The sequence below is a fragment of the Mirounga angustirostris genome, unplaced genomic scaffold (genome assembly GCF_029215605.1).
Source record: "Mirounga angustirostris isolate CCGP_5_RB_7025 unplaced genomic scaffold, mMirAng1.0.hap1 SCAF_11, whole genome shotgun sequence".
Lineage (NCBI taxonomy): Eukaryota > Metazoa > Chordata > Mammalia > Carnivora > Phocidae > Mirounga > Mirounga angustirostris.
The window spans coordinates 97,644,705-97,671,344 of NW_026991719.1; the positions used below are offsets into that span (position 1 = coordinate 97,644,705).

Genomic DNA, 26,640 nt, shown 5'->3' on the forward strand with positions numbered 1-26,640 from the left:
CGCTAGAGGGATGCTGGGTTTTTTTAATTTTATCATTTTATTTTATATTTCATTTTACTGTTTATTTTGGGTTTTGTTTTTCTTTCGTTTTATATTGTATTTTTCCCTTATTCATTTTTTTATTGTATATTATATTTTACAGTGTATTTTATATTGTCTTATTTTATCATTGTTTTTAAGTTATTATTTTATTTTAATTTTCGTGTGTATATTTTTTGGTTTTTACGTAAAAAAAATTAATAGAAATGTACTTTACCTAAAATATTATCGTAATTTCAAATGTACGGCGTAGTGATTCGACAATTATATATATTTGGAATTGCTCACCAAGGACCTGTAGTTAACCATCAGATAGAAAGTTATTATTACATCATTGATTATATTCCCTATGCTATACTTTTCATTGCGGAGACGTATTTATTTTCTGACTGCAATTTCGCACCTCTTAATTGCCATCAGCTATTTTGCCCATCCCCCACCTCCTCCTTTCGGGCAACCTCGTTTGTTCTCTACATTTTTTGATTCTGTTTCTGTTTTGTGTGTTGATTTGATTTTTAGATTCCACTTATTAGCGAAATAATATGATATTTGTGTTTCTCTGACATTTCTTGTAGCATAATACCATCTGGGTCCATCCACATTAGCACCAATTCTAAGGTTTCAGTCTTCAGTATGGCTGAGTAAATATTCTATTGTGCATATATACCACATCTGTTTTATCCAGTCATCCATGGATGGACGCATAAGTTGATTCCGTATCTTTGCTATTGTATATAATGCTGGAGTAAACATTAGGATGAATATGTTTTTTCATATTAGTGTTTTTGTTTTTGTTTGGGTAAATACCCAGAATTACTGTATTGTATGATACCTGTATTTTTAGTTTTTTAGGGATGTCCACACTTGTTTCTCATAGCGGCTGCATCAACTTACCTTCCCACCAACATTCAGAAGCGTTCCCTTTTCTACACATCCTGTGCAATACTTATTTTTTCTCTTTTTGACCCTGGGCATTCTGACTGGTGTTACGTGATATTGGGGTTTTGATTTGCATTTCCCTGGTATTTAGTGATGTTGAGCATCTTTTATGTGTTCATTGGCCATATGTAATTTTTTTTAAAGAAAAATGTCTATTTAGGTACTCTGCCCTGTTTTGATTTGATTTTTGTTTTGGTGTTGAGTTGTATGCGTTGATTATAAATTTTGAATATTAACCTCTTATCAGATACATGATTTACAATTTTTTTCTCTATTCTGGAGGTTGCCTTTTTGTTTTTTTGCTCATTTCCATTGCTGTGCAAAAGCTTTTTAGTTTGATGTAGTCCCATTTAATTATTTTTGCTTTTATTTCCCATGCCTGAGGAGGCATATCCAGAAAAATATTGTTATGGCTGATGTCTGTAAGTTTTCTGTGTTTTCTTTTAGGAGCTTTATGGTTTCAGATCTTACATTTTGGTCTTTATTTTGTTATTTTATTTTATTTTATTATTATTATTATTTTTTAAGTAGGCTCCATGCGCATCCTAGAGCCGAACATGGGGCTTGAACTAATGACACTGAGATCAAGACTTGAGCTCAGATCAAGAGTCAGATGCTTAACTGTTTGAAGCACCCAGGCGCCTCTTACATTTTGGTCTTTTGTTTATTTTCAGTTTATTTCCGTGTATTGTGCAAGTAAGTGGTCCAGTTTCATTCTTTTGCATGTAGCTGTTCATTTTCCTAGCACCATTTATTGATGAGACTGTTTTTTTCCCCATTGTATATTCTTGTCCCCTTTGTCATAGATTAATTGATCATATAAGCTTGGTTTTATTTCTGGGCTGTTTTTTTTTTTTTAAGATTTTATTTATTTACTTGAGAGAGCAAGAGCGCACACGTGCACATTCGAGAGAGCATGAGCAGGGGAGAGGGGCAGAGGGAGAGGGAGAAGCAGACTCCGCACTGAGCAGGCAGTCTGTCGTGGGGCTAGATCCCAGGACTCTGGGATCATGACCTGAGCCAAAGGCAGCCGTTTAACCGACTGAGGCACCCAGGCGCCCCTGGCTGTTACATTCTATTGATCCATGTACCTGTGTTTTTGCCTGTAGTACCGTTCTGCTTTGATTACTATTGCTTTGTAGTATAGTTTGAAATCTGGTGGTGTGATACCTCCAGATTTGTTCTTAAGGTTGCTTTGACTATTCTGATTCTTTTGTGGTTCCAAGGAATTTTTAGGTTTATTTGTTCTAATTCTGTGAATCCATTTACAATGACATGGATGGAGTTAGGGAGTATAATGCTATACACTCATATGTGGAATTTAAGAAGCAAAACAAATGAGCAAAGAAAAAAAGAGAGAGAGAGAGACAAACCAAGAAACAGACTCTTAAGTATAAAGAACGAACTGATGGTTACCAGAGGGTAGATGGGTGGAGGGATGGGTGAAATAAGGTGATGGGGATTAAGGGGTGCATTTGTCTCGATGAGCACTGGGTGATGTATGGAATTGTTGAGTTACTATATTGTACCCCTGAAACTAATATAACACTGTATGTTAACTATACGGGAATTAAAATAAAGCTTATCAGAAAAACAACAAAAAAACCCCAGTATAGGTGTTTTCATATGAATGGCATTAAACCTGTGGGTTGCTTTGTGTATTATAGACATTTTAACAATATTCATTCTTCCAATCTATGATCATAATATGTATATATATATCTTTATATATGTATATATCTTTATATATGTATATATCTTTATATATATCTTTCTATTTATGTTTCATCTTCGATTTTTTTATTAAAATTTTTTTTTTTACATTTTGCTTAGTTTGAAATAGTTGACATATAATGTTACTAGTTTCACATATACAATTTAGTGATTGGAGAATTCTCTACATAATGCATTATGCAACGTTCATCATACGTGCGGTTACCATCTGTCACCATACAACATTATAATATTATTGACTATATTTTCTATGTTATACCTTTCACCTCTGCTACATTTATTTTATTTTATTTATTTTTTTTTAGGATTTATTTATTTAAGACAGCGAGAGTGGGGGGGAGGGGCAGAGGGAGAGAATCTTTAAGCAGACTCCCTGCTGAGTGTAGAGCACATTGTGGGGTTCAGGGCTCGATCTCACAACCCATGACCTGAGCCAAAACCCAAGAGTCCGGCTCTTAACCCACTGAGCTACCCAGGCACGCTTGTGACATTTATTTTATAAGTGGTGGTTTGTTACTCTTAATTCCCTTCACCTATTTTGCCTATTCCATCCCTTACCCCCTTTCCTCTGGCAACCACCAGTTTGTTCTCTGTGTTTATGAGACTGTTTCTGTTTTTTTTTTTGTTTATGAATTTGTTTTGTTTTTTAGAATCCACATACAGGTGAAGTCATATGATATTTGTCTTTCTCCATCTGATTTATCTTATGCAGCATAATACCCTCTAGGTCGATCCATGTTTTTGTGAATGGGATGATTTCATTCCTTTTTATGGCTGAGTAATATTCCATTGCATGTATATTTCACATCTTTTTAATTCATCTGTCAATGGACACAGGTTGCTTTGATGTCTGGGCTTTGTAAATAATCTTGCAATAAACATAGGGGTGCATATATCTTCTTGAATTAGTGTTTTTGCATTCTTTGCATATATACCCAGTAATGGAATTACTTGATCATATGTATTTTCTATATTTAATTTTTTGAGGAGCTTTCATAGTGTTTTCCACAGTGGTTGCACCAATTTCCATTTCCACAAACAGTGCACATGGATTTCCTTTTCTCTACATCTTCACCAAAGGTTATTTCTTGACTTTGATTTTAGCCATTCTGACTCGTGTGAGGTGGTATCATGTTGTTTTGATTTCCATTTCCCTGATAACTAGTGATATTAAGCATCTTTTAATGTGTATTGACCGTCTATATGTGTTTTTTGGACAAATGTGCTATTTTGATTTGTATAACATTGTAATATAATTTGAAATCTGGGATTGTGATATTTCCAGTTTTGTTCTTCTTTTTCAGGATCGCTTTGTCTATTCGGGGTCTTTCGTAGTTCCATACAAATTTTCGGATCATTTGTTCTAATTCTGTAAAAAATACTGTTGGTATTTTGATAGTCATTGCATTGAATTTGTAGATTGGTTTGAGTAGTGTGGACATTTTAACAATATTAATTCTTCTAACAATGAGGAGGGTATATCTTACCATTTACTTATGTTCTGTTCCATTTTTTATCAGTCATTTATTGTTTTCAGATACAGGTCTTTCACCTTGGTTAAATTTATTCCTAAACAGTTTTTTTCCAGTGCAATTGTAAATGGGATTGTTTTCCTAATTTTCTTTCTGATATTTTGTCATTGTTGTGTAGAAACACAACAGATTTCTGTAATTGCTTTTTATATCTTACATGTTTACTGAATTTATTAATTCTAGTAGTTTTTTTGGTGGTCTTTAGGGTTTTTTATATACAGTATACTATGTAGTATATAGTATTATGTCATCTGCAAATAGTGACAGTTTTACTTCTTCCTTACCAATTTGGATGCCATTTATGTATTCTTCTTGTCTGATTTCTGTGGTTAGTACTTACAGTACTGTACTGAAATAAAAGAACCCTTGCCTTCCTGATCTTAGAAGAAAACCTCTCAGCTTTTTAACATTGAGTACGATGTTTGTTGTTTTTCATGTATGGCCTTTATTGTGTTGAGGTATGTTCCTTCTATATCTACTTTGTTGAGAGTGCTTCTCATGAATGGATGCCGAATTTTGTGAAATGTTTTTTCTGCATCTGTTGAGATGATCACACGATTTTTATCTTTCATTACTTAATGTGGTGCATCTCAATGATTGATTTGGAGATACTGAATCATCCTTGCATCCCTGGAATAAATACCACTGGATCATGATGAATGGTCTTTTTAATGTACTGTTGAAATCATTTTGCAATATTTTGTTGAGGATTTTTTTTTAAAGATTTTATTTATTTATTAGAGAGTGAGCGAGAGAGAAACAGCATGAGAGAGGAGAGGGTCAGAGGGAGAAGCAGGCTCCCTGCTGAGCCGGGAGCCCAGTGTAGGACTCGATCCCAGGACCCTGGGATCATGACCTGAGCTGAAGGCAGTCGCTTAACCAACTGAGCCACCCAGGCGCCCGAGGATTTTTTTTTTAAGATTTTATTTATTTATTTGACGGAGAGAGACACAGAGAGGGAACACAAGCAGGGGGAGTGGAAGAGGGAGAAGCAGGCTTCCCGCTGAGCAGGGAGCCCGATGCGGGGCTTGATCCCAGGACCCTGGGATCATGACCTGAGCTGAAGGCAGACGCTTAATGACTGAGCCACCCAGGCACCCCTTGTTGAGGATTTTTGCATGTATATTCATCAGGGTTATTGACTTGTAATTTTCTTTTATTGCAGTGTCTTTGTCTGATTTTGGTATTAGGGTAATGCTAGCCTTGTAAAATCAATTTGGAAGCATATTTTTCCTCTTCTATATTTTTGGAATAGTTCAAGAAGGATAGGTATTAATTCTTCTTTAAATGTTTGGTAGAATTTAAAGTATTTCCTTCAGGGGTGCCTGATTGGCTCAGTTGGAGGAGTGTGCAACTGTTGATATCAGAATCATTAGTTTGAGCCCTACATTGGGTGTAGAGATTACTTAAATAAATAAATCCTTTAAAAAATAAAGTGTTGCCTTCATAAATAAAAATTTAAAACAAATCACTAGGAAAATATTTGCAACCGACATAATAAAAAAAAATTTACATTCCCAATATACAAAGAATTCTACAAATTGATAGGAAAAAGACAACCTAACAAAAGAGTGGGCAAAATATATGAATAGAAATTACACTGAAGAAACAAAAAGAGCCAATAAACATTTGAAACTATATGTAGTTTCAGTATTCATCAGGTAAATGCAAAGGAAAACAGATCACCCATCAGATTGGCGAAATTTTTGAAAATTAATAATATTCAGTGTCAGCATATTGGAGAAAGAACACTTTCCTATACTGTTGATAGAACATTTTTGGAGAATAGTTTGTATATTTTTTAATGGATGATTGTAGGTTTCTTTTTTTTTTTTTTAAGATTTTATTTATTTATTTGAGAGAGAGAGTGAGAGAGAGAGAGCACAAGGTGGGGGAGCGGGAGAGGGAGAAGCAGACTCCCTGCTGAGCAGGGAGCCCGATGCGGGACTCGATCCGGGGACTCCAGGATCATGACCTGAGCCGAAGGCAGTCGCTTAACCAACTGAGCCACCCAGGCGCCCCTGATTGTAGGTTTCTAATTACTATGGTATTTATATTCCATTGAGTATATTTTGTTAAAGATGTAATAATTTTATTTTATTTTTATTTTATTTATTTTTTTTAAAGATTTTATTTATTTATTTGAGACAGAGAGAATGAGAGACAGAGAGCATGAGAGGGAGGAGGGTCAGAGGGAGAAGCGGGCTCCCTGCCGAGCAGAGAGCCCGATGCGGGACTCGATCCAGGGACTCCAGGATCATGACCTGAGCCGAAGGCAGTCGCTTAACCAGCTGAGCCACCCAGGCGCCCTATTTTAAAATGTCAGAATTTCTAATAAAGTTATATTCTTTGCAAAAAAAATAAAATAAATGTTTGGTAGAATTCAGCTGTGAAGCTATCTGGTCCTGGATTTATGGGGTTTTATTATTAATTAATTAATCAATTATTTATTTATTTATTTATTATTTTAAGTAGGTTCCACACACAACATGGGGCTTGAACTCACTAACCCGAGATCCAGAGACATGTGCTGTACTGACTGAACCAGTCAGGTGCCCCTGGTCCTGGACTTGTTTGTTGGGAGGTTTTTTTTTAAGATTTTATTTATTTGATTTTTTAAAAAATTTTATTATGTTATGTTAGTCACCATACAATACATCATTAGTTTTTGATGTGGTGATCCACGATCCGTTGTTTTCGTATAACACCCAGTGCTCCATGCAGTACGTGCCCTCCTTAATACCCATCACCGGGCTAACCCATCCCCCCTCCCCCTCCCCTCTAAAACCCTGTTTGTTTCTCAGAGTCCATAGTCTCTCATGGTTCATCTCTCCCTCCGATTTCCCCCCTTCATTTTTCCCTTCCTTCTCCTAATGTCCTCCATGCTCTTCCTTATATTCCACAAAGAAGTGAAACCATATGATAATTGACTTTCTCTGCTTGACTTATTTCACTTAGCATAATCTCCAGTCCCATCCATGTTGATGTAAAAATTGGGTATTCATCCTTTCTGATGGCTGAGTAATATTCCATTGTATGTATGAACCACATCTTCTTTATCCATTCATCTGTTGAAGGGCATCTCGGCTCTTTCCACAGTTTGGCTATTGCGGACATTGCCGCTATGAACATTGGGGTGCATATGGCCCTTCTTTTCACTACATCTGTGTCTTTGGGGTAAATACCCAGGAGTGCAATTGCTGGGTCATAGGGTAGCTCTATTTTTAATTTTTTGAGGCACCTCCACACTGTTTTCCAAAGTGGCTGTACCAACTTACATTCCCACCAACAGTGTAAGAGGGTTCCCCTTTCTCCACAACCTCTCCAACATTTGTTGTTTCTTTCCCTGTCCATTTTTGCCATTCTAACTGGTGTAAGGTGGTATCTCAATGTGGTTTTGATTTGAATTTTCCTGATGGCTAATGATGATGAACATTTTTTCATGTGTTTGTTACCCATTTGTATGTCTTCTTCAGAGAAGTATCTTTTCATGTCTTCTGTCCATTTTTTGACTTGATTATTTGTTTTTTGGGTGTTAAGTTTGAGAAGTTCTTTATAGATCTTGTAAGAAAAAGATTTTATTTATTTGAGAGAGAGAGAGAACGAGCAGGGGGGAGGAGCAGAGGGAGAAGCAGACTCCCTGCCAAGCAGGGAGCCTGACTCGGGGCTTGATCCCAGAACCCTGGGATCATGACCTAAGCCAAAGGCAGATGCTTAACCTACTGAGCCACCCAGGCGTCCCTTGTTGGGAGTTTTTTGACTACCGATTCAATTCCATTATACTAATTGGTATGTTAAGATTTTCTATTTCTTTTTGGTTGATTCTCGGACTCATAATCTTTTGTATTTCTGTGTTATTAGTTGTAACTTCTTTTTTTTAATTTTTTTTTTTTAAGATTTTATTTATTTATTTGACAGAGAGAGACACAGCGAGAGAGGGAACACAAGCAGGGGGAGTGGGAGAGGGAGAAGCAGGCTTCCTGCCAAGCAGGGAGCCCGATGCAGGGCTCGATCCCAGGACCCTGGGATCATGACCAGAGCCAAAAGCAGACATTTAACGGACTGAGCCACCCAGGCGCCCCTTCTTTTTCATTTCTGATTTTATGTATTTGAGCCCTCTTCTTTTTTCTTGATGAGACTGGCTAAAGGTTTATCAATTTTCTTAATCTTTTCAAAGCATCAGTTCCTAATTTCTGATCTATTTAATATCATGTTTTTCGTCTCTATTTCATTTATTTCCACTCTTTATTATTTCATTCATTCTGCTAAATTTGGGCTTCATGTTTTCTTCTTTTACTAGCTCCTTTAGGTATAAGATTAGACTGAGATTTTTCTTGTTTCTTGAGGTAGGCCTGTATTGCCATAATCTTTCCTCTTAGAACCACTTTGCTCCATCCCATAGATTTTGAAATGTCATGTTTTCAGTTTCATTTGTGTCCAGTTATTTTTTATATTTCCTCCTTGATTTCTTCATTTACCTATTTTTTAAAGATTTTATTTGACAGAGAGAGAGAGAGAGAGCACAAGCAGGGGGAGCAGCAGAGGGAGAGGGAGAAGCAGGCCCCCCATGGAGCAGGGAGCCCAATGCGGGGCTCGATCCCAGGACCCTGGCAGATGCTTAAGTCATCTGAGGCACCCAAGTTCCCTGACCTATTTGTTGTTTAGTAGTATGTTGTTTAGCTTCCACGTGTTTTTTGGTTTTCTAGTTATTTTTTTTTTTGGTAACTGATTTGTAGTTTCATAATGTGGGCAGAAAAGATGCTTGCTTTGATTTCAGTCTTCTAAAATTTACTGAAATTGTTTGTGGCCTCAAACGATATCTGTCCTGGAGAATATTCCATGTACACTTGAAAAGAATGTGAATTCTGCTGTTTTTGAATGGATTGTTCAGTATATCTCTGTTAAGTCCATCTTGCCTTATGTGTCATTGAAAGTCACTGTTTCATTATCAATTATCTGTCTTGATGATCTATCCATTGATGTAAGTGGGGTATTAAAGTCTTCTATTATTGTTGGCTGTCTGTTTCTCCCTTTATGTCTGTTAATATTTGCTTTATATAATTAGGTGCTCCTATATTAGGTGTATAGATATTTACAAATGTTCTTTCTGTTGGATTTATACCTTTATCATTATGTAATGCCTTTCTCACTTATTACATACAGTCTTTTATTTATTTATTTATTTATTTATTTATTTATTTATTTATTTAAATTCCAGTATAGTTTCAGGTGTATAATTAGTGATCCAACAATTCTATATATTACTCAGTGCTCTTCATGATAAGTCTACTCTTAATCCCTTTCCCCTGTTTCACCCATCCCCCCTCCACCTCCCCTCTGGTAACCATCAGTTCGTTCTGTATAGGTAAGAGTGTTTTTTGGATTGTCTCTGTTTTTCCTTGTTTGTTTGTGTTTGTGTGTGTTTTTTTTTTTAAGATTTTATTTTATTTATTTGACAGAGAAAGAGACAGCTAGAGAGGGAACACAAGCAGGGGGAATGGGAGAGGGAGAAGCAGGCTCCTGGCCAAGCAGGGAGCCCGATGCGGGGCTCGATCCCAGGACCCTGGAATCATGACCTGAGCCGAAGGCAGATGCTTAACGACTGAGCCACCCAGGCGCCCTCCTTGTTCGTTTGTTTTGTTTCTTAAATTCCACATATGAATGAAATCATATGGTATTTGTCTTTCTCTTAATGATTTAGTTCATTTAGCATTATACCCTCTAGATCCATCCATATTGTTGCAAAATGGCAAGATTTCATTCTTTTTCATGTCTGAGTAATATTACATTGTGTATATACACCACTTCTTTTATGTATGTATGTTTTTATATGTATTTATATATATATATTTTAAGATTTTATTTATTTATTTGAGAGAGAGAGACACAGCGAGAGAGAGAACACAAGCAGGGGGAGTGGGAGAGGGAGAAGCAGGCTTCCCGCGGGGCAAGGAGCCCGATGTCGGGCTCGATCCCAGGACCCTGGGATCATGACCTGAGCCGAAGGCAGACGCTTAAGGACTGAGCCACCCAGGTGCCCCGGGTCATTTTTTTTTTAATCAATTCAGTCACCCTGTCTTTTTTTTCACCATATGTGTTTTGATTGGAGCATTTACTTCATTTACACTTAGAGTAATTGATTGATATGTATGCTTTTTTGATCATTGTTTTTATAGTTGTCTTTTCTTTTTATTCTTGCTCTGTTCCCTTGATGCTTTATGACTTTCTTTAGTATTATGCTTAGATTCCTTTGTCTTAATTGTGTATCTATTACACGTTTTTGGTTTGTGATTACCATGATGTTCATTTATAACTTTCTATGTATGTAGCAATGTGTATTAAGTTGGTGGTCACTTAAGTTTTTTTTTTTAATTAATTTATTTTTTTATTCTTATGTTAATCCCCATACATTACATCATTAGTTTTAGATGAAGTGTTCCATGATTCATTGTTTGTGCATAACATCCAGTGCTCCATGCAGAATGTGCCCTCCTCAATACCCACCACCAAGCTAACCCTTAACACATACCAAAAGCACTACATTTGTACTCCCCCTTGCATGTTTTATGTGAATGATGTCATATTTTGTTTTTATTTTGTGTATTCCTTGACTTAAGTTTTTAGATATAATTGATTTTACTACTTTTATTTTTTTTATCCTTCATACTACCTAAATAAATGATGGAACTCATATCTTTACTGTGTGTTTGCTTTTACCAGTGTGTTTGCTTTTTCTTACTTCTAGTTATGGCCTTGTGTTTTCTTCTTAAATATGTCCATTTAACATTTCTTGTATAGTTGGTTTAGTGGTGATGAACTGTTTAAAGTTTTGTTTGTTTGTGAGACTCTTTCTTTCTCCTTTAATTCTGAATAACCTTGCCAGTAGAGTGTTTTTGGTGGTAGATTTTTTTCCTTTCAGCACTTTGAATATATCATGCCATTCTCTGTTGGCTTGCAGTTTTTGCTGAAAAATTAGCTGGTAGCCTTATTGTTTTTACCTTGCACATAACTGCTTTTCTCTTGCGGCTTTGAGATGCTCTCTTTATCTTTAATTTTTGACATTTTAATAATTGTGTTTCTTGGTGTGGACCATCTTGAGTTCATCTTCTTTGGGGCTGTCTATGCCTCCTGAACCTTGATGTCTCTTTTCTTCCCCAGATTAAGGGAAGTTTTCAGGTATTATTTCTTCAAGTTAGTTTTCTGCTTTTCCCTCTTTTCCCTTTCTGGGACCCCCGTTATGGAAATGTTATTATGCTTGATGTTGTCACAAAGGTATCTTGACCTATTCTCATTTTTTAAAAAGATTTTATTTATTTATTTGACAGAGAGAAAGAGCAGGAAAGCACAAGCAGGGGAAGTGGCAGAGGGAGAGGAAGAAGCAGGCTCCTGGCCGAGCAGGGAGCCTGATGCAGGGCCTGATCCCAGGACCCTGGAATCACAACTCGAGTCGAAGGCAGATGCCTAACCGACTGAGCCACCCAGGGTCCCTAGCCTATTCTCATTTTTAAAAATTGTTTTTTCTTGCTGCTCCACATGGTTGCTTTCTATTACCCAGTCTTCCAGCTTGCTGATCCATTCTTCTGCATCCTCTAATTTGCTTATTCCCTCTATAGTATATTTTTCACTTCAGTTATTGCATTCTTTAGCCCTGATTGGTTCTTTTATATATTTTCTATCTCTTTGTTATATTTCTCACTGAGTTCATCCATGTTCTCTCAAATCCAGTGAGTGTCTTTATGACCATTACTTTGAACTCTTTTGTCAGGTAGATTGCTTATCTTTGTTTCACTTAGGTCTTTTTCTGTGATTTTTTAAATACTCTTTCTTTCAGAATATATTCTTCTGTCTCATTTTGTCTTACTCTTTGTGTTTGTTTCTGTGTATTAACTAAGTCAGCTATCTATGTCTCCTGCTCTTGGAAGTACTGGCCTTATGTGGAAGACATCTTGTGATGCCCTTTAGTGTAATCCCTCCTGGTCACCAGAATCAATATACTCCAGAGCTGTCCCTGGTGTGGGCTTCATGCACCTTCTTGTTGTGGCTGAGCCACGTTGCTGCATTTGGGCTGGGGGGTCCGGCTGGTCCTCAGCTTGGTTGTCTGCAATTTTTGTACTCTTACTTTTATAAACTATTCAGTTCTCTCCCACACTGCAAGGCTTTCTAAGGTAAGCTTTTTTGTTGAGGGGGAGAATAACCCACCTCAGTCTGTGTCACTTTGGAGTGTGGATCATTTGGAGCTGAAGACTTGGGGCCCAGCAGACAAAGGAAGAACTTTCGTATTTTTTTTTAAGATTTTATTTATTTATTTATTTGACAGAGAGAGACAGTGAGAGAGGGAACACAAGCAGGGGGTGTGGGAGAGGGAAAAGCAGGCTTCCCGCTGAGCAGAGAGCCCGATGCAGGGCTCTATCCCAAGACCCTGGGATCATGACCTGAGCCGAAGGCAGATGCTTAACGACTGAGCCACCCAGGCGTCCCTCTTACTTGTTTTTCTTCTGTTAATCTGTGTTATGTCAATTTAATTATTAGAGCAGCTGAAAAACCTAGAAGGGAAGAAGGGAAATTTTTCTGCCCTTACAGTACTTATCCAAAAATATGTTTGTTTTAAATCTGTAACTCAGATTTAACTCAGGTCATGGATTTCATTTTTTTCTTTTTAAAAATCTGTTATGGAAGTACAGTTGACATACAATGTTATATTAGTATCAGGTGTACAATGTAGTGATTCAACAATTCTATACATTATTCATTGCTTACTTTGATAAGTGTTGTCACCATACGTTATTACAGTATGATTGACTATATTCCCTATGCTGTACTTTTCATCCCTGTGACTGATTGATTTTATGTATTTTGACCATTCCCTCACCTTCCCCTCCAGCAACCACCAATGTGTTCTCTGTATTTATGAGTTTATTCCTTTTGTTTGTTCAGTTGTTTTTTTATATTCCACATATAATGAAATCACATGGTATGTGTCTTTCTATGTGACTTATTTCACTTAACATAATGTTACCCTCTAGGTCCATCCATGTCATTGTAAATGTCAAGATTTCATTCTTTCTCATGGCTGAGTACTATTCCATTGCATATATATATACACCACATCTTCATCCATTTATATATGGATGGGCAATTGGGTTGTTTCCATATCTTGGCTATTACAAATAGTGCTGCAAAACACATAGGGGTACATATATCTTTTCTAGTTAGTGTTTTTGTTTTCTTTGGGTAAATACCCACTAGTGGAATTATTGGATTATATGGTATTTGTATTTTTAATTTTTTGAGGAATCTCCATACTGTTTTTCACAGTGGTTGCATCAATTTACATTTCCGTGAACAAAATATGAGGGTTTCCTTTTCTCCACATCCTCACAAACACTTGTTATTTCTTGCCTTTTTGATATTAGTTGGGCTATATATTTCTATTTGTTTGATCTTGTAAATATAAGGATTCAAAATTTGCCACCTCAAAATGTATTTTTGGCATGTAAATTATTATAGTGTGATTATTTTTTTTTAAGATTTTATTTATTTATTTGACAGAGAGAGTGAGAGAGAGAGCATGCATGCTCACAAGCAGGGGGAGCGGCAGAGGGAGAGAGAGAGAAGCAGGCTACCCCACTGAGCAGGGAGCCCAATGCGGGGCTTGATCCCAGGACCCTGGGATTATGACCTGAGCCGAAGGCAGACGCTTAACCGACTGAGCCACCCAGGTGCCCCTGTCTGATTGTTTCTATGAAATATAAAACTCAGGAAGAACCTTTGATCTTCCTTTTAACTGCCTAAAGGAATTTAGGTAGAAGACCTGCTCCAAGAGAGGGATGTCACCATAGGTAACTACAGTATAATACGAACTAAGTTTGATAGACAGGGAGGAATTTGGCAAGGCCTGTTTGTTTAAAGTCCTGTCATGTCCAATTGTTTCTGTATGGCCCAGCAACCATTTCTTTCATAAGGATTTACTCTTTTTCTTTTTTTTGAAGATGTTATTTATTTATTTGACAGAGAGAGGCACAGCGAGAGAGGGAACACAAGCAGGGGGAGTGGGAGAGGGAGAAGCAGGCTTCCCGCTGAGCAGGGAGCCCGATGCGCGGCTCGATCCCAGGACTCTGGGATCATGACCTGAGCCGAAGGCAGACGCTTAACGACTGAGCCTCCCAGGCACCCTAGGATTTACTCTTTTTCATCTCCTGTGAATTGCTTTCTTTTCCTTTGAAATTACTAACCCATACCTGTTTCTCCTTAGTCCAGAATGAAATATATACTTCATTTTGCCTGACTGTGTTTGGAAACTCTGTTTATGTGGATTCCTTGTAGGTACATAGTTTTGATTTTCGTCTGTTAATCTGTCTCATGTTAGTTTAATCCTTTGACCAGCCAGAAGAATCTTGAAGAATGGAGGAAATTTTTACTCCCCAACAGTTGTTGGGAACGGCCGGATAAATTCTAACTGGATGGACATTGCTCTCCCTAGGGCTGCTGCAGCTGTGAGGTTCTGGGACTTCTGACAAGTTGGCATAAGTTATCAGTTCTTACGACGTTAATCTACTGGGTCTTCGCCTGAAGGTATAACTGAATCAAGAGTGGTAAGCGTCCTTTTCTTTATCTAAATTTAGATTAGCAGGAAAAAATACTTGTGGAACTAGTTCCTTGGGTATACGGACTTTGGTAATACGTATTATTTGTTTTGGAAAGCAAATTAATATTCAGAGACTGAGTTTGTCTTTGATAATAATTTGTTTAGAAGAGGTTCACTGTGAGAATTTTATAAGCCAGTAGCATACAGGATAATGTCTCTTCATAAGCCAATAAAGAAATAATATAATCTAAATTTGTGATAGATTAATCACGCTACCGTTCTAGAAAGGGAGAAGTGAAAGGAATAAAGATCAAACTTAGCTGAGGTGTACCTTTTTAGGAGTTGGTACTCAGGAGAGACTGCTTAGCCAGCTGAAAGGCGAGGCCCACCCACCAGTGAAAAAGTAAAGGTCCCTGTTGCTAGAGTGCTTTGCTAGGGATTAATGGCACTATTGTGTTGGGCAAGAGGATTTTTATCTCAAAGCTGCTGTACAACTTTCACCACTGCTTGTAGAAGATTCACTTTTACCAAGAACAGGCGCTAATTGCCACAAGGTCTTCAGAGAGCTATTTTAGATCAGCAAAATGTTGCCTCTCCAAGACCAAACACTTGAATTGTCCTCATAAATGTAGTATTTACTCTCAAAATTTCCTCCTGCCATACTTGCTTCCTTATATTATGTTTTTATTGATATGCCCCCAGTGGAACCCCCAGCAGCTGAGCTATTGAGTTCTTAACGGTGAGAACAGATGACAGGACAACACCCTAACACAAATTACTTCATTCTTTTTTTTTTTTTAAGATTTTATTTATTTGACAGAGACACAGCGAAGAGAGGGAACACAAGCAGGGGGAGTGGGAGAGGGAGAAGCAGGCTTCCTGTGGAGCAGGGAGCCCGATGCGGGGCTCTATCCCAGGACCGCGGGATCATGACCTGAGCCGAAGGCAGACGCTTAATGACTGAGCCACCCAGGTGCCCCAAATTACTTCATTCTTATATCAAAACAACTTTATTTCTAAAAACTTTGTCTTTATCATAAACAAGTGGATTTGAAATCATATCATAACAATACACAACAATCCAATTTGTAATTTCAACTCACTCACACACTACTTAATCTTAAGGCCCTAATGCCCTGTACAAAGCTAAGTTCACAAAAATGTCTATCCACCCTCTGATTCTACATCACTTACAACCTTAATCACATGCAGTCATTTTGGGGGAGCATTCTTCCTTTGCTGCACATTCTTTTACACCATTGTTTAATGACCAATTTAAGCAACCATATTCCTAATATTCATAGCAAAACCATAATAAAGAACTCCTTAATATGCTATATCCAATTGCCAAATGACAACAAATTAAGCTTTTTAACCCATTCAGTTAAACTTCCTTGAGAATTGTATTTCCATCTATAAGCCATGTTTTATTTTAAGATTTTATTTATTTATTTGAGAGAGGGAGAGTGCATGAGAGAAAGAACAAGCAGGGGGAGTGGCAGAGGCAGAGGTAGAAGCAAGCTCCCGGCCGAACAGGGAGCCTGACTAGGGGCTCGATCCCAGGACCCTGGGATCATGACCTGAGCCGAAGGCAGACACTTAACCAACTGAGCCACCCAGGTGCCCCTATAAGCCGTTTTTATAAGGTTCCAGGGGTATAAGCACGTATAGTACATTGTATATGCAATATCAAGCACAGGTATGATTGCCATAATATCAGAATTGAAAGCTGTCATAACTTTGGGAATATAATTTTTTTGTCCTCTTTTCAATTCCTGCTGAGTTATTTTAACTTTATTAGTCTTATCTACCATGTTTCTTTATTTAAGTTTCTGTTGTATGATTTAAATTGACTAAATTTATTTTAAGAGTTTCAATGTGAGATATTTCTCTGGTTATTTTACTTTTTTATTTTATTAAAGTTTTTATTTTAATTCCAGTTAGTTAACATACAGTGTTGTATTAATTTCAGATGTACAGTATGATGATTCAACAATTACATACATTACCCAGTGGTCATCACAACAAGTGTATTCCTTAACCCCATCACCTATTTATCCATTCCTCCCTCCACCCACCTCCCCTCTGGTAGCCATCAGTTTGTTCTTGATAGTTAAGGGTCTGTTTCCTGGTTTGTCTCTGTTTTTTTCCCCTTTGCTCATTTGTTTTGTTTCTTAAATTTCACATGACTGAAATCACATGGTAGTTGTCTTTCTCTGACTGTCTTATTTTGCTTAGTATTATACTCTCTAGCTCCATCCAAGATTTCATTCTTTTTATGGCTGAATAATATTGTGTTGTATATATATACCATATCTTCTTTATCCATTCATCAAACGATGGACATTTGGGTTGCTTCCATAATTTGACTATTGTAAATAATGCTGCTATAAACATAGGAGTGCATGTATCCCTTTGAATTAGTGTTTTTGTATTTTTTGGGTAAATGCCCAGTAGTGCAATTGCTGGGTCAGTAGGGCAGTTTTATTTTTAAGTTTTGAGGAACCTTCATACTGTTTTCCACAGTGGCTACACAAGTTTGCATTCCCACCTATGGTACCCAAGGGTTCCTTTTTCTCCACATCCTCCCCAATACCTGTTATTTCTGGTGTTGTTGATTTTAGCCATTCTGATAGGTGTGAGGTGATATCTCACTGTACTTTTGATTTGCATTTCCCTAATGATGAGTGATGTTGAGCATCTTTTCATGTGCTTGTTGACTGTCTGTATGTCTTCTTTGGAAAAAAATGTCTGTTCACGTCCTCTGCCCATTTTTTAATTGGATTATTTGTTTTTTGGGGTGTTGAGTTGTATCAGTTCTTTATATATTTTGGATACTAACCCTTTATTGGATACATCATTTGCAAATATCTTCTTCCATTCCATAGGTTTTCTTTTAGTTTTGTTGATTGTCTCCTTCGCTGTAGAGAACCTTTTTATTTTGATGCAGTCCCAATAGTTGAGTTTCCCTTTTGTTTCCCTTGCCTCAAGAGACATACCTAGAAAAAAAGGTGTTGTGGCTAATGTCAGAGATGTTACTGTCTATGTTCTCTTCTAGGATTTTTATGGTTTCAGGTCCCACATTTATGTATTTAATCCATTTTGAATTTATTTTTGTGTATGGTATAAGACAGTGGTCCAGTTTCGTTCTTTTGCATGTTGCTGTCCAATTTTCCCAACACCATTTCATGAAGAGATTGTCTTTTCCCCATTGTATGTTCTTGCTTACTTTGTCATAAATTAATTGACCATAAAAGTATGGGTTTATTTCTGGGTTTTCTATTCTGTTCCATTGATTTTGTGTCTGTTTTTGTGCCAGTACCATACTGTTTTGATGACTATAGCTTTGTAATATAATTTGAAATCTGGAATTGTGATGCCTCTAGCTTTGTTTTTTCTTTTTCTTCTTCTTTTTGTTTTTCCTTTTTTTTTTTAGAGAGGGAGGGGGAGGGGGGAAGGAGGGGAGGGAGAGTGAGGCTCTTAAGCAGGTTCCATGCTCAGCAAGGAGCCCGAGGCAGGGCTCAATCTCACAACCTTGAAATCATGACCTGAGCCAAAATCAAGAGCCAGACACTTAACTGACTGAGCCACCCAGGTGCCCCAAGATTTTACTTTTTTTTTTTCTCAGTAGTCTCTACACCCAACATGGGGCTTGAACCCACACCCTGAGATCAAGAGTCATATGCTCTACTGACTAAAGCAGCCAGGCACTCCTTTGCTTTGCTTTTTTAAGATTGCTTTGGCTAGGGGTGCCTGGGTGACTCAATCGGTTAAGTGTCTGCCTTCATCTCAAGTCATGATCTCCAGGTCCTGGGATCGAGCCATGCGTTGGGCTCCCTGCTCAGCGGGGAGCCTGCTTCTCCCTCTGCCTCTGCCTCTCCCCCCTGCTTGTGCTCTCTCTCTGTCTGTCAAATAAATAAATAAATAAATAATCTTAAAAAAAAAGATTGCTTTGGCTATCAGAGTTTTTTGTGGTTCCATACAAATTTTAGGATTGTTTGTTCTAGTTTTGTAAAAATTGCTGTTGGTATTTTGATAGGGATTGCATTAAATGTGTGGATTGCTTTGGGTAGTATAGACATTTTTTGTACTTTAATTTTTTAATTTAAATTCAATTAGTTAACATATAATGTATTATTAGTTTTAGAGGTAGAGTTCAGTGATTCATCAGTCTTATATACATCAGTATAGTGCTCATTATATCATGTGCCCTCCTTAACAAACATTAAAAAAAAAAAGATTTTATTTATTTATTTGAGAGAGGGAGACCATAAGTGGGGGAGGGAGGGGCAGAAGGAGAGGGAGAAGCAGACTCCTCGCGGAGCAGGGAGACCAATGTGGGGCTCGATCCCAGGACCCCGGGATCATGACCTGAGCTGAATGCAAATGCTTAACCAAGCCAGGCGCCCCTAAACATTTTCTTTTTTAAGTACACTCTATGCCCAACGTGGGGCTTTAACTCATGACCCCAAGATCAAGGGTCACATGCTCTATTGACTGAGCCCCCCCAGGCACCCCCTAGTATATAGACTTTTTTTAAAAAAGATTTTATTTATTTAATTGACAGAGAGAGAGAGACAACGAGAGAGGGAACACAAGCAGGGGGAGTGGGAGAGGGAGAAGCAGGCTTCCCGCCGAGCAGGGAGCCCGATGTTGGGCTCGATCCCAGGACTCTGGGATCATGACCTGAGCCGAAGGCAGATGCTTAATGACTGAGCCACCCAGGTGCCCCCTAGTATAGACATTTTAACAATATTTGTTCTTCCAATCCGTGAGCATCGAATGTCTTTCCATTTCTTTGTTGTCTTGAATTTCTTTCATCAGTGTTGTATAATTTTTAGAGTACAGGTCTTTTACCTCTTTGGTTAGGTTTATTACTAGGTGTCTTATTATTTTTGGTGCATTTGTAAATGGGATTGCTTTCTTAATTTCTCTTTTTGCTGCTTCATTATTGGTGTATAGAAATGCAACAGATTTCTGTACATTGATTTTGTATCCTGTGACTTTACTGAATTCGTTTATCATTTCTAGCTGTTTCTTGGTGGAGTTTTTTGGGTTTTCTATATATAGTATTATCATCAACAAATATGGAAACTTTTACGTCTTCCTTACTGATTTGGATGCCTTTTACTTACTGTTCTTGTCTGATTGCTGTCACTAGGACTTCCTGTACTATTTTGAATAAAAGTGGTGAGAGTGGACATGCATGTCTTGTTCCTGACCTTAGGTGAAAAGCTCTCAGCTTTTCTTATTAGGGATGATGTTAGTGGTGGGTTTTTCATACATGGCCTTTATTATGTTAAGGTTTGTTCCCTGTAAACCTAGTTTGTTGAGGGTTTTTATCATGAATGGATGTTGTACTTTGTCCAGTGCTTTTTCTGTGTCTATTTAAATGAGTATATGGTTCATACCCTTTTTCCAATTGATGTGATGTATCATCTTGACTGATTTGTGTATATATTGAACCACCCTTGCAGCCCAGGAATAAATCCCACTTAATCATAGTGAATGATTTTTATTTTTTTAAAGATTTTCTTTATTTATTTGAGAGAGAGAGTGAGAGAGAGAGAGAGAGCACAAGATGGGGGAGCGGGAGAGGGAGAAGCAGACTCCCTGCTGAGCAGGGAGCCCGACGCGGGACTCGATCCCGAGACTCCAGGATCATGACCTGAGCTGAAGGTAGTCGCTTAACCAATTGAGCCACCCAGGCGCCCGTGAATGATTTTTTTAAGGTATTGTTGGATTCGGTTTGGTCGTACTTTGTTGAAAATTTTTTTATCTATATTTATTAGAGGAATTGGCTTTTAGTTCTCTTTTTAGTGGTGTCTTTATCTTGTTTTTGTATCAGGGTAATGCTGGCCCCATAGAAGGAATTTGGAAGTTTTCTTTTCTTTTTCTAATTTTTGGAATAGTTTAAGAACAGGTATGAACTCTTTAAATGTTTGGTAGAATTTGCATGTGAAGACGTCTGGTCCTGGAATTTTGTTTGTTGGGAGTTTTTGGATTAGTTATTAAATTACTTTGCTGGTTATTGGTCTGTTTATATATTCTGTTTCTTCCTGTTTTAGTTTTGGTAGTTTTTTTTTTTTTTTAAGATTTTATTTATTTATTTGAGAGAGAGAGAATGAGAGACAGAGCATGAGAGGGAGGAGGGTCAGAGGGAGCAGCAGACTCCCTGCCGAGCAGGAAGCCCGATGCGGGACTCGATCCCGGGACTCCAGGATCATGACCTGAGCCGAAGGCAGTCGCTTAACCAACTGAGCCACCCAGGCGCCCCTAGTTTTGGTAGTTTATATGTTTCTAGGTATTTATCCATTTGTTCTAAGTTGTCCAACATGTTGGCATATAGTTTTTCATAATCTCTTACAATCCTTTGTATTTTTATGGGGTTGGTTGTTATTTCTCCTTTCTCTTTTGTGTTTTTATTTACTTGGGTCCCTTTTTTTCTCGATAAGTCTGGCTAGAGGTTTATCAATTTTATTGATTTTTTTTTTTTTTCAAAGAACCAGCTCTTGGGGGTGCCTGCATTTGTCAGTCAATTAAGCGTCTGACTCTTGGTTTTGGCTCAGGTCATGATCTCATGGGTTGTGAGATCAAGCCCAGCGTCAGACTCCACACTCAGTGGGGAGTCTGCTTAAAGATTCTCTCCTCCTGCCCCTCCCCCTAGTTGTCCTCTCTCTCTCTTTCAAATAAATTAATAAATCTTTAAAAAAAGGAAAAAGGGCGCCTGGGTGGCTCAGTTGGTTAAGCGACTGCCTTTGGCTCAGGTCATGATCCTGGAGTCCCGGGATCGAGTCCCGCATCGGGCTCCCTGCTCGGCAGGGAGTCTATTTCTCCCTCTGACCCTCTTCCCTCTCATGCTCTCTGTCTCTCATTCTCTCTGTCTCAAATAAATAAATAAAATCTTAAAAAAAAAAAAAAAGGAAAAAGACAAAGAAGAACCAGCTCCTGGTTTCATTGATCTGTTTAATATTTAAGGTTTTTTTTAGTTTCTGTATCATTTATTTCTGCCCTAATGTCTATTACTTCCTTCATTCTGCTGGTTTCAGGTTTTGTATATTGTTCTTTTCTAGCTCCTTTAGGTGTATGGTTAGGTTGTTCATTTGAGATTTTTCTTGATTTTTTTTAAATATACATATTTTTAAAGATTTATTTATTTATTTGAGGGGGGAGGGAGTGCACGTGACCAGGGGCAGGGGTAGAGGGAAAAAATCTCAAGCAGACTCCCCATTGAGCACACGGAGCCCAATGGGGGGCTTGATCCCACAACCCTGAGATCATGACCTGAGCTGAAATCAAGAGTCAGATGCTTAACCGACTCTGCCACCTAGGCGCCCTTTTTCTTGCTTCTTGATATAGGTCTGTATTGGTATAAATGTCCCTCTTAAAACTGCTTTTGTTGCATCCTAAAAGTTTTGGACTGTTGTGTTTTCATTTTCATTTGTTTCCATGTACTTTTTAATTTTCTTCCTTTATTTCCTATTTAACCCATTCATTGTTTAGTAGCATGTTATTTATTTAAGTTTTATTTATTTATTTTTCGTAATGTCCACACCCGGTGTGGGGCTCGAACTCATGACCCTGAGATCAAGAGTCACATGCTCTTCTGACTGAGCCAGCCAAGCTCCCAGAAGCATGCTATCTGACCTCCATGTATTTGTGGGCTTTCCAGATTTTTTTCTTGTGGTTGACTTCTAGTTTCATAACATTGTGGTCAGAAAAGGTGCATGATATAATTTCTATCTTGAATTTGTTGAAGTTGTTTTGTGGCCTGTATGTGATCTAGTCTTGAGAATGTTATTGTGTGCACTTGGAAAGAATGTGTATTCTGCTTTTTAGGATGGAATGTTTTGAATATATCTGTTAAATCCATCTGGTCTACTGTGTCACTCAAAGCCATTGTTTCCTTGTTGATGTTCTGTTTAGATGATCTGTCCATTGATGTAAGTGGGGTGTTAAAGTCCCCTATTTTTATTATATTACTACCAATTAGTTCCTTTATGTTTGTTATGAACAGTTTTATATATTTGTGTGCTCCCATGTTGGGTGCATAAACATTTATAATTGTTATATCTTGTTGGATTGTCTCCTTTATGATTATATAGTGCCCTTCTTTGTCTTTTGTTACAGTCTTTGTTTTAAAGTCTATTTTGTCTGATATCAGTATTGCTACTCTCGCTTTTTTTTGACATCTGTTTGTATGATAGATGTTTCTCCATCTCCTTACTTTCAATCTCCAGGTGTCTTTATGTCCACAGTGACTCTTTTGTAAGTAGCATATAGGTGGGTCTGATTTTTGTTTTTGTTTTTACTTTGATGTGGCCTCTTCTGTCTTTACTTTTGGAGTTTGTTCTGTCAATCTTCAGGTCGATTTCTAGGGTATTTAGGATGATTTGATAGTTACCTCATTGTGTTCGTGGGATGAGGTGAGCTTAGGGTCCTCTTACTCTGCCATCATCTTCCTCTCTCTTCCTGATGTTGCTTATTAAGGCTGTATCCTAGATGGGTCGTGTTTTTTTTTAAGATTTTATTTATATATTGGGGGAGAGAGCAACAATATCAAGCAGACTCTGTGCTGAGCGTGGAGCCTGACATGAGGTTCGATTTCACAACCCTGAGATCATGAACCTGAGCCGAAACCAAGAGTCAGATGCTTAACTAACTGAGCTACCCAGGCACACCTGGGTCATGTTTTTTATTCATTCTGTCACTTTATGTTCTTTGATTGGAGCATTTAGTCCCTTTACATTCAAAGAAAGTATTAATAGTTAAGTACTTATTGCCATTTTATTACTTGTTTTGTGGTTACTTTGAAGATTTTCTCTGATCCTTTCTTTTTCATGGTTTGCTGGTTTTCTTTAGTGATATATTTGAATTTCTTTCTCTTTCTTCTTAGCATATTTATTAGCGGTTTTTGACCTGTGGTTGCCATTATGTTTATATATAATATCTTCTGCATATAGCAGTGTATATTAAATTGATGGTCATTTCAGTTTCAACCAATTCTTTACTCCTCTCCTCCCCACATTTTAGGTATATGGTGTCATATTTTAAATCCTTTTATTTTATGAGTTCCTTGATGATATTTTTACAGAAATATTCATTTTTACTGCTTTTTTGTTTCCTGCCTTCATAGTGTCATTTTTTTGGTTTTTCCTTTCCACTTAGAGAGTTCCCTTTGATATTTCTTGCAGGGCTGGTTTAGTGGTCATGAACTCCTTTAGTTTTTGTTTGTCTGGGAAAGTACCTCTATTTCTATTCTGAATGATTGTCCTACTGGATAGAGTATTCTTGGCTGCAGATTTTTCCCATTCAGCATTTTGAATATATCATCCCACTCCTTTTTGGTCTGGAAAGTTTCTGCTGAAAAATCCCCTGATGGCCTTGTGGGGTTTTCCTTGTATGTTACTGTTTTCTTTTGTCTTGCTCCTTTTTAACATGTTTTCTTTATCACTGTATTTTGCCAGTTCGGTTATAATGTCTTGGTATATATCTGCTTTTGTTGATTTTGTTGGGAGTTCTCTGTGCCTCTTGGATTTGAATATCTGTTTCCTTTCTCAGATTAGGGAAGTTTTCAGCTATTATATCCTTAAAAAGTTTTCTGCCCCTTTCTCTCTCTCTTTTTATTTTTATTATTTTAAAAAATATTTATTTGTTTGAGAGAGTGAGAGAGCATGAGAGAGGGGAGGGTCAGAGGGAGAAGCAGACTCCTGCTGATCAGGAAGCCCAGGTGGGGCTTGATCCTGGGACTCTGGGATCATGACCTGAGCCAAAGGCAGAACATGACCTGAGCCAAAGGCAGACGCTTAACCTACTGAGCCACTCAGGCACCCGCCCCCGTTTTTAAAGATTCTATTTTATTTTTTAAGTAATCTCAATACCCAGTGTGGGGCTCAAACCTACAACTGCAAGATCAAGAGTCTTACACTCCACCAAATGAGCCAGCCAGGTGCCCCAAGCCCCCTTTTCTCTTCTTCATCTGGAACTCCTGTAATATGAATGTTAGTACATTTAATGGAGTCACTGATTTCCCTAAGTATGTTCTTGTTTTGCATAATTCTTTTCTCCTTTATTTAGCTTGCTTACTTTCCATTATTCTGTCTCCTAAATCATTAATTTGTTTTCCTTCCAGCCTGCTGTTCATTGCATCAAGCATGTTTCTTTCCTTCTTTCTTTTTTTAAAAAATATTTTATTTATTTATTTGACAGAGAGAGAGACAGCGAGAGAGGGAACACAAGCAGGGGGAGTGGGAGAGGGAGAAGCAGGCTTCCCGCAGAGCAGAGAGCCCAATGTGGGGCTCGATCCCAGGGCCCTGGGATCATGACCTGAGCCAAAGGCAGACGCTTAACGACTCAGCCACCCAGGTGCCCCAAGCATGTTTCTAATCTTGTTTATTGCACTATTCATCTCTGGTTCTTTTTTATGTCTGTGTTAAGTGTCTCACTGATGTCTTCTACTCTTTTCTCAAGTCTGGTGAGTATCCTTATTATCATTGCTTTCAGTACTCCATCGTCCATGTTACATCTGTTTCACTTAGATGTCCAGCTGTGGCCTTGTCCTGTTCTTTCATTTGGGACAAATTTTTGTCTTCTCGTTTTGTCTAAGTCTCTGTGCCTGTTTCTATGTTAAGTCAGCTCCATCTCCTGTATCTGAGGATAATGACCTTATGAAGAACAGGTCCTGTAGTGCCCTGCTGTGTAGTGTCCCCTGTTCCCCAGGGCTTGGTGCTTCTGGAAGTGTCTCCAGTGTGTGCTCCATGTGCTCTGCTGTTTTATCCTGGCTGCCTTATCCTGCAGGCCAACAGTCTGCAGAGGCTCTTTGCCTGTGGTGGGCAGTGTTTGGTCTGAATGTGGTGCATTTTAACCAGGTGTGCTCTGGTCCACTTGTGAAGTAAGACCAGTCACCACTGCTACCGGAAATGAAGTTCCACAGTACTCCCAGGTCAGGAGACATGGCGGTGGCAGGGGTTTGGGTCAGTCATTTGGGGGTGGGGTCCCACCGCACTGGCACTGAGGAATCATGTCTGGGAAGAGAGGTTCCACCATAGCATGGGGTGGGGAACTTGGTGGAAGTGAGTCAGATAGCAAGTGTCAGCACTGCCCTGGTTCCTACAGGTGGCTCTTCGTTTATGCTGAGGGACAGGGGAGGGGAATGGCATGTGCCAGCTCCTTTGTTCCTGGAGGGGTCTCTGCGTGAATGCTGCCTCTCTGCTGCCTCTCTGGGACTTGCCTCAAGATGAGCAGATGACCTCCCACTGTGTGCCCCAGGCGCTCTTCAGATTGCTGTTTCTGCACTATATGTGTGTGGGCTCTTTGCCCTGCCTTCTCTCCAAGAGCAGTGCAGCGTCCTCCGTGCTCTAGTCCTCTGTGCTCCATCTGAGCCAAGCCCGCTGACCTTTAAAAGTGCAGGCTTTAAGCCCTGCTAGTTCCAAGAACTCAAGAAATTGGCCCCTTTTGCTTTCCAGGCCAATTGCTATGGAGAGTCATTTTCCCTGTGTACTCCCTTGTGTGCTAGTCTGTCTCTTACCCTTCTCTGCGACTCTGGCTCTTTCCCCACCACAGTGGCCACGATCTGTTTCTCTCCCAAACCACATCTCCACGCTTCCTACCATCTTCGATGTGTCCTCTTCTCTACTTTTAGTTGTGGAGTTATTTCTGCCAGTCTTCAGGTCGATTTCAGGGATATTTAGGATGATTTGATAGTTATCTAGATGTACTTGCAACAGGAGGTGTCCCTAGGGTCCACCTATTCACGGCCATTTTCTCTCTGGTTATTTTATTTTATTTTATTTTTTAAAGATTTTATTTATT

General features: G+C 38.4%; 1 long non-coding RNA gene across 2 annotated transcripts in view; it reads left to right on the plus strand.

The window, feature by feature from the left end:
• Nucleotides 1-26,640, plus strand: part of LOC123849247 (uncharacterized) — a 73,578-nt gene that overhangs the window by 1,018 nt on the left and 45,920 nt on the right. For both annotated transcript variants that reach the window (XR_010406241.1, XR_006792018.3), the window contains one exon: nt 14,725-14,836. This is a non-coding gene — a long non-coding RNA (uncharacterized LOC123849247). The remainder of the gene's footprint in view (nt 1-14,724; nt 14,837-26,640) is intronic.